This window comes from Mus musculus, chromosome 14, assembly GCF_000001635.26.
Source record: "Mus musculus strain C57BL/6J chromosome 14, GRCm38.p6 C57BL/6J".
NCBI classification, from domain to species: Eukaryota; Metazoa; Chordata; class Mammalia; order Rodentia; family Muridae; genus Mus; species Mus musculus.
This window is the reverse complement of record NC_000080.6, coordinates 79,925,835-79,937,956: the sequence shown is the minus strand read 5'-3', so window position 1 is coordinate 79,937,956 and position 12,122 is coordinate 79,925,835. Positions and strand designations below refer to the sequence as shown.

Below are 12,122 nucleotides of genomic sequence, written 5' to 3'. Positions count from 1 at the left end.
CAATTCCAAGTTAATTAAAAATTGTTAACATGGAAGGCCATCCTATAAAATGTATAAAAGAAAAATGCTTATACACACACACACACACACACACACACACACACACTATGGAGATTTCTTTACTGTTTCACATCAGAGAAGAGTTGTTAAAATACAAAATGGAAATACTGTGGAAGAAAACATGTTAAAATTGGACTGCATTAAATTAAAAACAAGTTTGCATCCAAAAAATATAAAAAGATAATGAAACAAAATACAAATTGAGAGACTATATTTTAAAAATACACTTAATTGCCAAAGGATTAAAATCTAGAATATATAATATTTCATCATTATAAGATGCAAATTTCTTTTCTGTCTTAGCATCCATTTAATCAGAGTGCATCTTACAACCCACTGTGCGTATTTCTGTATTTGTTACTATATTTCTTTCACGGCAATAAATGAAAGAGTAGCACCTCTTATAATATAAGAGATCTCAAAGATTCAATGAAATATACCATAGAGAACTAGAGATCAACATGCAAAAGAGGCAAACAAAACTCAATCAAAAATGGGCAGGATATTTGAACAGGCACTTCACAGAAAAGAGCACTTGAATAGCCTATAAATATGTGCAGAAAAGGCTCAGCCTCATTAGTAATCAGAGAAATGCAAATTAAAACTATAATGAAATACCGCTTCACACTTGCCAGCTTGGTAAAAATTAGAGGTTTGACAACACAAAGTGATAGAACGTTGAACTAAAATGCTTAAATTTGCTTCTGGGAGTGTAAATTCGTACAATTACTACAAAAAGCATTTGGGCTTTATCTACTCTTGGAGGCACATAACCTATGACTCAGCAACTCCAATCCTGGATCCAGAGTGGGATATTGTACATCAGGGAAATAATGAAACTACAGCTGTACTGTGGACAACCATAGCCCTTGCAAGCATAATCCTCCATGAGAGCTCGCTTCTGAAGACTGGGCCCCACTTAGAAACAATCACAAATATGGGAACTTAAATAAAATAGTGTTCAGGTTTCAAAGATGAACTTTGAAGCCTCCAAAATGGAAGATAATTAAGATGAAAAAAAATTAAAATAAAGTTTTGAGGAAAGTGGTTAGAAAGAATTACCTGCATCTCTGAGAAGCCACTGAAATATCCTATTTTTAGAATGGGGTTGGAGACAGACACAGAATTGTGGTACTGTTATTCAGTTTTACTCTACTGATAATTTGAAAATTTTGAAAATATTTTAGTAATGACTCAATATTCCATTTCTTACATTAAAAAAAAAGTCAAGGTCTGCATAGCTAACATGCTTCTTTACCCCATATATTATACAAACTTGTAGCAATCAATCATAAGTACATTTTACTTTCTAATGTCCCTAAAAGTTGACAGCATCACCAGAAAAAGGATTGACATCAGTGTGTTCTTTCAAGAAAAAAAGAAAGAAAGGAAGGAAGGAAGGAAGGAAGGAAGGAAGGAAGGAAGGAAGAAAGAAAGAAAGAAAGAAAGAAAGAAAGAAAGAAAGAAAGAAAGAAAGAAAGAAAGAAACAACAAAGAAAGAAAGAAAGAAACAAAGAAACAAAGAAAGAAACAAAGAAAGAAACAAAGAAAGAAACAAAGAAAGAAACAAAGAAAGAAAGAAAGAAAGAAAGAAAGAAAGAAAGAAAGAAAGAAAGGGAGGAAGAAAGGGAGGAAGAAGGAAAGAAAGGAAGGAAGGAAGGAAGGAAGGAAGGAAGGAAGGAAGGAAGAAAGAAAGAAAGAAAGAAAGAAAGAAAGAAAGAAAGAAAGAAAGAGAAAGATCTCTGTACATAGTAGAAATACTTTGTTCAATATAAAATATATTTTAAGTGTTTTTGAACCGAATAAAGTAAGATGTTTATTTAGAAAATTCACTGAAGTGGGAAGACGTGAATATTCATGATGACAGATGAAATGTTATAGCGCATCGTATTTAAATAAATTCATTATGAATAGAGGTTTCCATTTTTTCTTTGCACGTCCAGTAGAACAAAACCCCACAAATCTCAATTCCCCAATTCTGCTCATTCACTTCTCCCAGTCCTTCATCCAAAGGTCAACCTTCCAACCAACATAGTCAGAAAGAAAATTTCCACAAAACTAAACTCATAGAACATCTATCTTAAATCAATAAATAGTGAATAAATATCCTGGTTAGTTTTTATTACCAACATGACACAATTCAGAGTCACCTGGGAGAAGAAGGACCCTCAATGAAAGAATTGTCTAGATCAGACTAGCCTGCTACCATGCCTGGGAGAGGGTTGTCTTGATTAATGTGAGAGGAGAATCCAGCCCACGGTGGAAAAGGTCATCCCTACACTACCAGGCCTAAGCTGTAGAAGAAAACCAGTTGAGCCAGTCAGAGTGCAAAGTCAGTATATACCTCCCAGTTTCTATTCTGGTTTCCTGCTTTGAGTTCCCATTCTGATTTCCGTCAGTAATGGATTGTGACCTGGAAGTGTGAGCTCTTCCCCCCTCAAAATATTTTTATTCATGGTATTTAAAACAGCAACAGAAACCAAACTAGAACAACTAAATAATAAGTAAATAAATCTATGTGTGTGTATATATTTGTTGGGTCATTTTGTTTTGACTTGTTTTTAGGTTAGTTTGGGTTTATTTTGTTGTTATTGTTGTTGTTGTTGATTTCTGGTAGTGGTGGTCATAGTGGTAGTGGTGGTGGTGGTGGTGATTTGCCAAGCTGGAGATCAAACCCAGGAATTCATGGCTGACAGGCAAGTTTTCAACCCCTGAGCTCCACCTGCAGCTGCAAAGCGGGGTTTCAACGGTTTAACTGAGCTCCTACAAAAGGCTGTGGATGAGACAGAAGCAAAAACCAAACAGGACCTTACACTGGGGATGCTTCCTCTCTAGGGAGTATGCAGTCACTAATCAGAACAATCACTCAGATCAAAATCCAATTTTGGCTGCTACATAATGCAGTAAACATTTAAAATAAAGAGAAAAATATTAGTCAAAGCCAGCTGAGATGTGCCATGAAGAAAGAGGAGGCATGAGGTGGACTTGCATGTTGTGGTAAGGGAGTAGTGAGGGCCAAAGGGAAGAAAATTCCAGGCAGAGGGACAGATAGTGCAGAGCACAGTAGTTACTGCATATAATTTACAGTCAGTACTCACAACAAGGAGGACGGAATACAAAGTAATGATTGTATGCATGGAGTGGCTTGCTCAGGTGTAAAGACTGTGTGAACGTTTTGAATAAATATCAGCTCTTTCTTATCCAGACTTAAGTATTCAGAGCTAATCTTTGTGTGTGATTGATAGTAGTTGTACTACCCACTTTTTGGCTCCAATTCAGGTTATACTTGGGAACATATGAAAATTTGCATAATGAACTCAAGAGTATAATGTAAAGACAAGAAGAAAGGAAACTGATGGATTCAAACAATTATATTACCATATTTTACATCTGAAAGTAAGCTCATTCGGGCATATAAAGCCTAAACTCATTTGTTCAACACGCTGTGAAAGTGCAGTCATTCATTCATTCATCAAATAGTTGATGAACATCCATCTAATACATGCAGATGGAAGGATACAGTGCTCCCATCAAAAAGCATGACACATGTGGAAAATTCACAACAAAGGCAAAATTATATGGAAGACTGAGAAAGGGGGACATATTTAGTTGGGGTTTGATACAGCCTTTCCAATGAGACTGGATTCATTCAAGGTGGTATGGCCAAAGATTGATAGATTCTTTGAATGAGAAGACCACAGAGGTTGATGGGGAAAAGATGATCAAATTACATCTTATTCATATATGAACATATCATACAGAAATTCATTGTCATATTATTCATACATGCTAAGAAAAGACTTCTTAAATATGAAATTATCTAGTATGTGTCAAGGACAAACAACACACAGAAGAAGGAAGTCAGTTAGAAACTGAGGAAAACCAACAGCTATTGAAGAAATTGCAATCATGGAACTCCACTGACTCTTAAAAAAAGTCACTGCACACAGTCAGTCATTCTAGAAATTTCCCTTGGGAGAAATGTATTCTACAGAGAGGTATTTAGAAAGTTATAACAGTGTAGTCACATCATTTTGATATCTGAGAAACATTTTTTAAAGGACAGAGGAAGAAGGTTAAGGAGTGAATTATAAAGTAAGCGACCATAATGCACAAGGAGAATAATTAACGCCTCACATTGATAAGCCTAAAAACAGCAGTAACTGTGAGGAAACAGCTATAACTGTTCAAAGAGGTTGTTTCTGAGAAATAGACAGCTGAGAGTAAGGCAGCTTCTGCTGCCTTCCACAGCAAGCCTTGAGCAGCCTGACACTTTTCATTACATCCACATACTATGTTGATCATCTTTAAGAGATGCTGATCTTAATAATGTTTTATTTTGTTACTTGAAAGTTTAATGCATGCATATAATGTGTTTTGATCAAATCCACCCTTAACAGATGCTGTTCTTAAAGGAGACTATTACAATACAAGGCCTATCTAACCATTTAGGTTATGTATAAATAAATGAGTGACCTTGTCTCCAGAGAGACACAGTGAAATCTCTGCTCAAAGGCTCAGCAAGTTTGCCTGCTGTCATTATGAGGCCATTTCCATTTTCACTGAATCATGCTAATCAGCTTTCTAGTGCTTTGGCAAAACACCTTTGATAATGACATCATAAAGAAGGATGTTGGATAGTGACTCACAGTTTTGAGGATTTTAGCTTATGACCAATGGTTACCCTTGTTGGTTTGGGTCTTATGAAAGGCACATGGTGATCGCATCATAGCAGCCTAGAAGAGAAAGAAAGACAACGAGACTGGAATTCCGCAGTCCTCTTCAAGGACAGGCATCTAATACCTTACCACTGTCCGTTAGATGCCACCTCTCTCTTACAGGATTTACCACCTCCTGCTAGCACTATGGACCAGGGACAAAGCCTCCCACAAACAGGCGTTTAGGAAATTTCCAAACCCAAATTATAGGCAGCCATGTTGTTATACTTGGTAGGGTCTCCACAGTTCAGCTTTTAGGACACCTAACCTATGGAACTGCTGTGCACACTTCCATTTTTCTCATTGTTCGTCTTCTCCTGAGAAATCATCATATCACCCAGTTCTACTTCCACATCTACAGAGTAGTAAACTCTCCATTAAAACAACACATGTGCTTCAAAAATAAAAAATAAAATAAAGGAGTCACTAAACATGTTCAGTTGTTCTAAAAAGCTCTCTAGGGAGAGATTTATTTTACAGACATTTTCTTTTGCATGGAAAAGAGATACAACAATTAGCTTATTCTCTAAATGTTGGGCATCGTGCCTATAATGCCACATTCACAGAGTGAGGATGGCAGAGTTGAACATCAAGAGCAATCTGGGCTATATATGGTGTTTCAAGCCAGCCTGAGCTTCACAGTGAGATCCCCTTTCACACAGAAAACAAGAAGAGAAGAGAAGAGAGGAGAAGAGAGAAGAGAAGGGGAGGGGAGGGGAGGGGAGGGGAGGGGAGGGGAGGGGAGGGGAGGGGAGGGGAGGGAAGGGAAGGGAAGGGAAGGGAAGGGAAGGGAAGGGAAGGGAAGGGAAGGGAAGGGAAGGGAAGGGAAGGGAAGGGAAGGGAAGGGAAGGGAAGGGAAGGGAAGGGAAGGGAAGGGGAAAAGGGAGGAGGAGGAAGAGGAGGAGGAGGAGGAGGAGGAGGAGAGAGAGAGAGAGAGAGAGAGAGAGAGAGAGAGAGAGAGAGAGAAATGCTGACAACCAATTTATCCCTGCTCTACAGAGCCATGCAGTCAGTCACTCACCTGTCTTGGGGAAATGTGAACATTTAGAGTGAATCTCTCTCCTGGATTCAATACATGAAATAACCATTTAGCTTTGGGTGATTCTGAAGTATCTATCACCCAACTCACCTTCGCTCATCTATTCTGCTTCCTCCAAGCCCAGAAGGATTAATGGAAAGCTATTGATCTTGTTGAATGAAATGCTGAAAAGGTCACGGAGAGTCAAAGGGACCCAGCTATCAAGGAGCAGGAAGCAGCCAGGCTTCCAACTCCATCAAGCGTTTATCTTCAGAGAAACATGGTGTATACTGACAAGAAGCCCTGCCATTTTGCTCTGAGAGAAAGATGGTGGCTCTCCTTTGCGTGATGCCAAAGATTCTGAGGTAAGAGCTTGGATAGGTTTGTTGTTGTTGTTGTTGTTGTTCTCCATAGCTTTCAAATGAGTGAACAAGCTGCTGTTGCTGCTGTTGTTGTTGCTTAACCCTCTGTATTCCAGATCACAGACTAGCTTATGACTTAAAGGGTAAGAAACATAGAAAAAAATCAAGGGTTTCTGAGTGTGGAAAGGGCAACCAGAAAGATTCCGATGACCCAGACTCTTGTTTAACAGTGACAGAGATTCAGAATGGCAAGTTCTGGAGAAGAAAGGAAGGAAGCTTGGTTGCATTCTCCATGGAGAGCCATTTGCCACTTGAAGTCAAGACTTCTATCACTACTATCATGGTGAGTGACTAGAGACATGGCAAGATTCGGAGGAAGATATTATTAAAATAATATGTGTAGGAGTGATTAAAGAAACAATATGCTTAATGAAATGTATGGATATACCTAAGTCGCACTTCAGCAGGGAGCCTTCTGCAGAGGGATGCTCTTCAGGTAGGTGGGTAGCCTCACCATCCATCTTCTTTATTAAGGCAGGCTCTTGGGTAGCCTGGGCTAACGTCAAACTTTCTGTATTGCTGGAAATAACGTTGACTTTGACTCTGCCCCCATGGGTTGGAATCACAGGCATGTGACATCGCACATGGTTTACATGATACTGAGAATCGAACCCGGGGCTTTGTGCATAACAAACAAGCATTCTACCAAATGAGCAACATTCCCCCACAACCATCACTTATGACAAGAGGGTCTGGACACTCCTTGTGCCTGTATGTTGAAGATAAGGAAAATGAGGCACAGCATGCCTTACCTTCCACAGCCAGAAAGTGGCAGAAGCAACATAAATGCCCACAGGCTTTTGGGGTTTCTGAACTCAAGTCTATAACCATCAGACCACTTTGCCTTTCTACTGTGAATTCCCCTAATGAGGACTAGACTCCATAGAAGATACCACCACACACCTTTGTGGGGTGCACAGTGCACCAGGAGTAAGGAGAGAGAGATTAATCACAGCTGAGGAAGTGTGTGAAGTCAGATTTGCCCTCTCTGTCCTCTCCCTCTCCCAGTCTCATAGACTCTCCAAGCAACCAATTTTGGAACCAAGTTCAAAACTTCAGAACCAATTGACATCCAATCAAATTCAGTGCCCACCATTTATATGGAAAACTGAGGACTTGGTTCTAATAAATTTCAACACTGGGCCACAAATTATGCTGTGAGTGGAGCCGGTAAAATTCTTTACCTCCCAGATGAGAAAGAATAAACTTGCTAAATATTATATATGGCACAATCTGACATAAAATATTTTTAAAAGAAAGGACTCTTGTCCTGACTTCTATATTTATGGGCTTGAAAATTGAAAAGGTTTAATATGAGGGGTTTTATTCTCTTTTCTTTTTATGTTTGGCTTTTCTTCTCTTTTACTGCTTTGAAAATAAAGTGGCAATTCACAGCCGTAATGTAAAACTCTACCGTTTTCTGTCTGGAGAATAAGAAACAAGGCACCCTTCATAGTTGATATCCATGGGTTCCTGGAGGTCGTGAGCTTGACCTTGTGACCTTTGGTGATTAATGGGAAAAGCCAAACCCATGTCCTTCTCATTCTTGATCTTGTTCAGAAGGGACCCCTGGCATCTTCAAAGGACAATGAAAACATTCCAGGGCATCTAGTCTCCTTAACCCCATCCTACTAACAGCTTGCTCCATCTTGGATGAGATCAAGATTTAATATTGTACTAACAATCATCTTCATACTTCCTGGCAGCAGGAATGGCTGAGAACAGCTGAGGAAAGGCAATTCTCCAGGGTAGAAGAGGAGGCAGGCTGAATGTCATCAGTCAGAGTTGTTTGGGTGCTTACCAGAAGTCTCTACGAGAAATCACTGAAAGTCATCTTTATAAAATAGAAATTCCTAACTAAGGTTTTTAGACTCCACTACTTTATACACATACTTTTCCTTCCTTCTGAATTTAAACTTCAGGAAAGTCCAGAATGGTATCCATTTTCTTCTCCACAAAGACAAGAGGGTGACACATTCCCCCACAACCATCACTTATACCTTCCTGATGGGACATTTCACTGGTAGAGCAATTAACGCATCACGATACAGAGGAAAACCACAATGAGGTCAAAGCAGAGACAACATGGCAACATGCCCGGCTCTGGAGACAGCTCAGTTGGTAACTTCCTGCCTGGCTCTGGAGACAGCTCAGTTGGCAACTTCCTGTCAGGCTCTGGAGACAGCTCAGTTGGGAAAGTCTTCCTGCACAGGTGTTGAGGACCCAAGTCCCAGAACCCACATGAAAAATCAGAAGAACAAAAACAGATGTGAGAACAGTGCTCTTGTAATCCCAGGGTGAGGGAGGCTGAGACAGGCAGATCATGGAGATTGCTGGCTAGCCTCCCTGGGAAGCTCCTTTAGACTCCATACAAAGAATCTGTCAAGCAGAAACCACCATAACACAAAGTCCACAATTATCCTTCAAGCAACTGCTAAGCATCCTTCTATTGACAATTAAGTGAATTATCTCTCTCCCCTCATCAGCCAATTCCTAGAAGAGTTACTTTTTCCTCAGCACTTTCATCATTATCATCACTCCCACCATTATTATTATGACTACTGTTCAGAGAGCTGTGCTAACAGGCAATGTTCCCAGCATGCATTGCTTAATTTACTTCACAATAGTGCTCTGAATCAGGCAATATTTTTCCATAAAAACTAAACCACTAAGAAGTTAGTAAAGTACTTGATGTTATGAGGAGCACAACTAGGATCCAAATCCAAGACACCGCCTCTGACACCTTACAGGCCCTCAGACAGACCTAAGTGGTATCTGTTTCCTCATGTTTTGTGGGTTTATAGTGGCAATTCAGAAGACATGTGGGGCTGGAGTTGATATTAGCTCTTTGCCATCACAGAGGAAGAATCTAACTAAACTGAGAAATCACCAATTCCCCAACCTGGAAGCTGCCTTAGGATGACTTCTTAAGCCTTTGTACATTATAATCTAATCATCTGGAAGCCTTGTTCAAAGGCAGAGTCTGATTGAGCAGGTCTGAGTGGAAGAGAGCTCTACATCTCATCTGCCCCCTGAGTAATAAGTGTTGCATTTCAGAAACCACATAGGAGAGACAAAACCCTAGATGAGATCTATTCCAATTTCTGTCCCAGCATATGTTCTACCCAGACTTCCTGTGGTGGTTTGAATAGGTTTGGCTCCCCATAGATTCATGTGTTTGAATGCTTGGCCCTTGAGGAGTGGCACTATTAGGACGTGTGGCCTTGTTTGAATGGATGTGGCCTTGGAGAAAGTATGTCATTGTGTAGGTGGCCTTTGAGGTCTCACATACAATAAGCTCACACTCCACCCAGTGGAATCTAGTCTCCTCCTGGCTACCTTCAGATCAAAATGGAGAGATCTTGGCTCTTCCAGCACCCTGTCTGCCTTCATGATGCTTCCCACCATGATGATAATGGACTGAACCTCTGGAACTGTAAGCCAGCCCCAATGGAATGCTTTTCTTTATAAGAACTGCCTTGGTCATAGTGTCTCTTCACACCAATAAAACCCTAACTATGACGCTTCCCAAGGTCTGAAAAACCCTAAGGAAAGACCCTGAGGCTGATCAATCATAATCTAGAAATCTGGAGCCTCAGCTTCTTAAAGGAAATGCATTCCCACTCAAGCAGTAGAGTAAACGCAGAGTTTTGTACTGTGAGTTTCCTGTGAACAAGAGTTTACCTATATGCATCCCAGCTGATGTTCAGGCAATATCAAAATAAAGGGAGAAAGAGCCCCCCGGAATGCATTTAGTCATGGAAAAACACACTGATCTTAACTTGTGTTGTGACACATGAAGGTTTAATTATTTACCAGTTCTTAATGCCTGATTCATAATTAATAGCAGAATATACTTCTCTCCCTAGCTGCTCCTTGATTGCTGCCACAGCTAGGGGATTAGCATATCAAGATCAAATTCATCTTTTCTTAGGAAACCCATGAATATGTATCCAGCTCATTGAAGGGAGAGTTTAGAATGCAATTTGCCAAAGCATTAAGGAACTAATAGGAAAGGAAATTGATAATGGTCACCTTCTTAATTTGAGTTAATTTAATTAAATTTAAATTAAAAATTAATATAACCAGAAAGTATAAGTGGGCCTTTTTCACATTGACAAAATAGCAAAACTCTGTGTGTGTGTGTGTGTGTGTGTGTGTGTGTGTGTGTGTGTGTGTGTGTTTTAAAATGTCCCTTGTGCAATGATTAGAAGTAATGCCAGCTTTGTCCATAATAGCCTGTGTTAAAATATACAATTTGTCCCTGAAAATTTTCCCTTCTAAAAATCCAGAATAGCAAGAGTTCTCATGACAGTGTCTCCCTTAGGACTGGGGACATGGCTCAGTTGGCAAAATGCCGTGCTGTGTAAGCATGAAGACCTAAGTTCAGACCCCAGCACTCTTGCAATAAACCTGTGATCCCAAAGCAGAGAAGGCTTAGGCAAGCAGATCTCTGGAGCTGGCCAGCCAGGCTAACCAAATGGGTGAGCTCCAGGCTCATTGAGAGACCCTGTATCCAGGTAAAACCACCAACAATCAATAAATCAGGTGAATATCAATAGAGAAAAGTTCCTGATGTTCATGTCAACCTCTGTCAGTCTCTCTGACTTCCACCCACACATGCACACACATACACATGTACACATCTCCATAATAAGAATCTGTGGCCTTACTGACCTACAGCCTTGGTCCCTGGATCCTGGCCTATAAGCAAACTGCTTTCATCCTCAGAACTAAATGAAGGATGAAACAGATGTTTTAAAGTATATCTGTGGCATTCTTGCTATGATCATCTCTCTGGGAAATTTGAAGGCTGTTCTCAATAACAAGCAGAGGATTTAGAAAAACAAACAACATTAATTTGGGCTTCTAGTTTGAAGTATAAAAATGAATTTGCATTTGGAAGGTTTGAATGTGCCTTGCTTGCCTACTTTTTTTTTTTTAACTGCTCCAGTTCAAAGTCAGAATGTATAATTTTGAGAGCTTCTAAGATTTCATCTCAGTAGCATACTAATCAACACTGATACACAGAGTCCCAGGAAGAAAGCACTGGCCTCCTTCCACCTGCCTTGTGGGCTCTGTGAGCATCAATCATACCTTCATCGCCTCCTAATGGCTGGACCACCTCACCTCCGATTTCCACTGTCCATCATCATCTTGTCCTGACAACTCTCCTCTCTCAGAACCCACTTCACAAATCTCCTATGAAAATCCCCATAACCGAACTGTCGACCACCAGCTCTGACGGGTGACTGGCTCTGTGCCCTCCCCGCATTCAGAGAATATCTCCTCCTCATCACACTATTTCCTTGAGGGTCTGTTGACAGGCACAGAAAGGGTTGAGCTCCTCAGGGAAGATTTCTCACTTTTCCTGGCATCTTAAAAAAAAATCACTTAGTGAATGCTCATTAAGCCTAATCAATGAAAGGATGACTGGATGCATGGATGATTAAATTGTGGACTCATTCTTTTCATTCTCTTGATCCAAACCAGATCCACACCAGCCCTTCAACCTATTGCTCGGTGATCAGAGGTTCTGACTAAGCTATGGACCCCAGAAGGACATAAAGTACATCTGTAGGCCTGATGCCTAGCACGCTGTTTGCACATCCAGCATGTTCAACACATATTTCAAATGACTGACAGATACATCCGTATAACAAACATCAAACTATTCAACCCAACACACCGCAGAGAGAATCCCTGAAGCATCTCTCCGTAGACAAGTCACAAAGCGCATGCTCCAGGCCTGGCAGAGCTTCGATCTGTGCCCTACTATGGCTCAGCTCTAGCCCCTGAATTTTCCTCTTCTCGGGCCTTTCACTAAACAGCGTCCAAAGACAGCATCCCCCGTACCATAGTGAATCACCTCTCCACTGGTTTCAATCCAGATTCATTCATTTT

The 12,122-nt window shown here is 40.4% G+C and overlaps 1 long non-coding RNA gene across 15 annotated transcripts in view; it reads right to left on the bottom strand.

The window, feature by feature from the left end:
- Positions 1-12,122, bottom strand: part of Gm6999 — a 93,165-nt gene that overhangs the window by 46,180 nt on the left and 34,863 nt on the right. For 12 of the 15 annotated variants that reach the window (XR_001781406.1, XR_874850.1, XR_001781405.1 and 9 more), the window contains one exon: positions 4,710-4,796. The exons of 2 other annotated variants lie outside the window; for them this stretch is intronic. This is a non-coding gene — a long non-coding RNA (predicted gene 6999). Of the gene's footprint in view, positions 1-4,709; positions 4,797-5,907; positions 6,578-12,122 lie in introns of those variants that run through there. One more of the 15 variants, XR_874861.1, reaches the window with a different exon arrangement.